Genomic DNA, 4616 nt, shown 5'->3' with positions numbered 1-4616 from the left:
GTTTGAGTGATGATTGATGTGTGAGTAGGTTGAGTGATGGATGGTGTGGTGGGAGCGATAGATGGTGTGGCTGACTGAGTGGCGGCAGGGCTGGATGGTGTGGCGTCACTTCCATCTGCAGATGGGAGCACTCTCACCACCTAAGAAAATAAAACGCATGTAAAACTCATTAACACACTTGAAAAGAAATGGAAGTAGCTTAGAGGATGAATTATCATTGTATTAATGTCAAAATTACCTGGGTTGTGTCCACAGCAGCCCTGGACAGAGGAAAGATGCCAGCCTTGAGGAACCCGGCCTTGATGGTTTGGGCTGTGACAGCAGTGGGATAGACATGTTTGAGGAGAGCTGAAAACTGCTTCTTCCCCACAACAATGTCCCCTCGCACCAGACCCATCCCGGAAGCCATGGTGGAGAAAGCAGTCTTCAGTGGGTTGAAGACCGCAATATCGAGGGGCTGAAGTATGTATGTTGTGTGAGCAGGTAGGCAGAGAATTTCAATCTTGTTTTCTCTGCAGAACATGATTACGTCTTTTGAGACATGTGTCTCGTGTTGGTCCATGATTAAAATTAGTGGTCTCTCCTCAGGAGCATATTTGATCAAATGGTGGAGCCATTTCAGGAAGAGCTCGGAGTCCATGTAACCCTTCTCCTGGATGCCATAGAGGGCGTTGGGGGGGCCCATCCAGCCTATAGGCATTACTTGGGAGGCAGCCGGGGTAAATGATGAAGGGTGGAATGCTGTCCTCGGCTGCATTCACACAGCAGTGGACCGTGATGTGCTCCCTGGTTGTCTGCTGCTGTTGATAGACATGTTTCCTCCCAGTCTGGCATTCTGAAGACAAAGAAGGGCAAACAATTTGAACTGATTCAAAATATTCAATGATTAACCAATGTGAAAACTTCAAAACAAATGATCAGGATGCAGGTGTGTGTGTGTGTGTGTTTACAACTATTTACATTTAACACTAAACTGATTAAAAAATACCATAACTAGAAATTAACATGTTAATTTTCTGTGTGCACTATTTACATTTGTGTGTGTGTGTGTGTATAACGTGTGTTTTTATGTGGACGGACAACATTTATGGCAAAGCCAGTCAGTGTCTGGTGTCTCCAAAGCCAGTCTCATCACAATTATAGATGAGATGTGGCTTGTTCTCCAGCTTGTGCTTCACATGAAGAGCCTTGTACAATTTGAAGAATGCCTTAATGGCCTCCGGTGTAGCACCATGGACTCTGGCTCTGTCCAGGGAAGGAGGTGCCTGATTCTTTTGCCTTTTGGCCTCCTGGGCTTGTCTCTTTTCCTCCTTCTTCTTTGCCATCTCTTCCTTGCGCTTTCTCTTTTTTTCTTCCTTCTCTTTCTCCTGAGTTTCTTTTTCTACCAGCAGGTCGAAGTACTCGTCGCTGGTGACGAGACGGGCTGGACTTCTCACCTTCTCCTTCCTCTCCAGGGCTGGACACATGAGGATGTTAGCCAGACTCTCTGGGATTACACCTGCTGCCACCAGGTCATTTTTGTGAGCCACTCTATTAATGTTACTGGGAATCTGCCGTCCTTGAGGCCAATTCTGGATGGCGGGCCTTAAACCTGAACCACCACACATCACTTGGCCCCTTCTCTAGATTTACAGTGGTGGTCTCGGTTCTGCCACTCTCTTTAATGATCCCAACTGCCAGAACTTTCACAAGGGATCTTGTCACTGGGAAGCCATGGTCTGCCGGAATGCTGTCCTCGGCTGCATTCACACAGCAGTGGACCGTGATGTGCTCCCTGGTTGTCTGCTGCTGTTGATAGACATGTTTCCTCCCAGTCTGGCACAGGATCTTCTCCCTGGACCGAGGCTTGTCTCCAAAGCCAGTCTCATCACAATTATAGATGAGATGTGGCTTGTTCTCCAGCTTGTGCTTCACATGAAGAGCCTTGTACAATTTGAAGAATGCCTTAATGGCCTCCGGTGTAGCACCATGGACTCTGGCTCTGTCCAGGGAATCTGCCGTCCTTGAGGCCAATTCTGGATGGCGGGCCTTAAATCTGAACCACCACACATCACTTGGCCCCTTCTCTAGATTTACAGTGGTGGTCTCGGTTCTGCCACTCTCTTTAATGATCCCAACTGCCAGAACTTTCACAAGGGATCTTGTCACTGGGAAGCCATGGTCTGCCATCCAGAATATAAAGGAAAGGAGAGCCTCTTCCTCTCCAGGTGTCGGGGCCGAATTAGGATGAGGGTTGTGGACATATTTTTTTTTATAGTCCTGCAGAGTGGTGTGGGGAATGCCACATTTTTGCTGTTTCCCTTAAATTTGCTCCTGCCTTTACTTCCTCAACTGCCTCCTTTAACTTCTCCTTTGAGTATTGTTTCTTGAGTATCTTTCTTTTGCTTTACTGACTTTCCTTTGAAATAGGATATTGTTAATCATGTTGAGTTAACCTTAACTTCAAATTATTGTTTATAAAATTGTTTATATACACAAAGTGTTGTAATTATTAACTTGATGTATGAAATCTTATTAAATAACTTAAATGTCTAAATATCCTATCATTGTGTTTAACTTTAAGTTAACGTTAATGTTAAGTTAAATAACCATGAAAATTTGGCAATGAAATAACACAATCAATTGAGTTTCGGTTCGTTTAATTTGTTAAAGCATGACAATTAAAAATGTTAAATTAAATTAATGTAAGTTAACGCTAACTTAATTGATCCTTTATGAATATAAACATCACTGCTCGCAGGATGATGGGCAAACAGTGTCTTCTGTCCGTCTCAGGCGGAGAGTGGCACCAAGTGGTCATCGCCCACAATTCACGTTTAAATATTCCCATTTCAAAAGGTAATTTATTTAACAATTTGTGATAGCAATATTTATTTAATAAAGAATGTAATACTGTGAGAAGCTTAAATTAAATAGAAATTTACATTTTCGCTGCTCTAGTTGTCTCCCCACCCAAGCGGCAGTCTCACGTTTAGCTTGCCCACCGTCCATTTTCAAGCGCAGTGGGCGCACCTAGCAAACTTACTGAAATCTCACTGAAACAAATGGTGGGAGGGTCTCTGTCGTGATCGGGGGTGAAAGAGGGAGAAATGAAGATGACACAGATATATATTTTATGTATGACCCGGAAGTATTTATTCAGCGATTGGCGGTAAAAGGCAATCTGTACGGAACATCGTTGTGTACGGAACATGGTTAGTCTACGTTATGTTGAATTTCAGGATAAAAGAATAATAGCCTATGATATATACTTAAGCAAATACTCCTCAAATATTTTACCATCTCATATTTTGTGTAACTGCAAAGTTTTGTCAGTCAGCCTTCATTTAAAAAAATTTAAATCTATTATGATGAGTTAGTCTTGAGTTCTACAAAGGCGGGATGGATAGTCTTAAATTAGGCAAGACTAACCATTTTTCTTACAAGTAGTACTACACAAAGCTTATATAGATAGACAGGCTAGTGTTTAAAAAGTCGATTGATATAGGCACAAAGTAGCTCATAAGTTGATTGTTTATACCACTACTTAATCTGTATCGTCTGCCTGATGCTAACAGTTATCCAGATCATTTTAAAAGTTCCTACAAGACATATTGTAACTTTGCTGTTAGAACATTGTTTTGGAAATCAATGAATATACCAACAAATAAATAAATACACTTTGCTTGTTGTTACCATCATTATGGGTGGCAGAATGAATAGTACCCCCTTCCAGGTATTTGTAGGATGGTAGGATGCTATAATTGTGTATTACCTGTGCAAAAATAAAAATATACTATTTATTTTATTTTTTTTCAGGGTTATGATCCTATGATCCCCTACACCCTGACTGTGTGCCAAGTTTATTCCGTTTCACCCCCAACAGTGATCGTACTCGGGCTGTCAACAACCTGGCAAGATATGTACGATCTCAAGATGTTTTTGAGAAAAGGCTTTCCAACACAAGCAGAGAGATAGCTGCCACAGCTCTTCTGGACCTGCAACAGACTTTTTGCATCAGAGGCAGAGGTGGGTGAAAGACATTTTGGTGTCCGCATCAAAGGAAATTTATATTAATAAATGTGCACAGAATAAACTTGACCATATAAATTATTTTAAGTACATAGAAACCACATTGAATGCAAGTAAAGTCTCTACTTTAATGTTTTAAAAAAGGGTTGGGAAAATCAAATGTGGGTGAAATAATGTTCCACTGTAACACTTACATTTATGTAAAATGAAACCACAAACTTATTCTGAGCTGTATTTATTAAAATTTATTAAAAATTATTGTTTTAAATGTTTAAACATTTCTTGCTGACAAATGGGTAACCCAGGATAGTGGCAAAGTTTAAAAATGTAAAATTACAAGTGATTAGTATTTGGGTTAAAATTAATTAGTCTGTTAATATTTCATAAAATGATTGTTTTTGTAAATATGCCTGATATTTTAGTGGGTGTCTTCTATAAATCATGGTCAAAATGTGTGATTTGGTTTTTTGCTTAGAATATTTTTTTAATTTTTTTAAACAGGACATATTCTAATGTACTGAAAAAACAAAAACTACTATTCAAAGCTGTATTACACATAATTTGGTGCTTGAAACCCCTTTTTTGTCTTTGACCCAGGTACAGAC

This window comes from Sinocyclocheilus grahami, unplaced genomic scaffold (assembly GCF_001515645.1).
Source record: "Sinocyclocheilus grahami isolate Dianchi unplaced genomic scaffold, SAMN03320097.WGS_v1.1 scaffold1439.1, whole genome shotgun sequence".
NCBI lineage: Eukaryota > Metazoa > Chordata > Actinopteri > Cypriniformes > Cyprinidae > Sinocyclocheilus > Sinocyclocheilus grahami.
Note: the sequence above shows the minus strand (reverse complement) of the source record.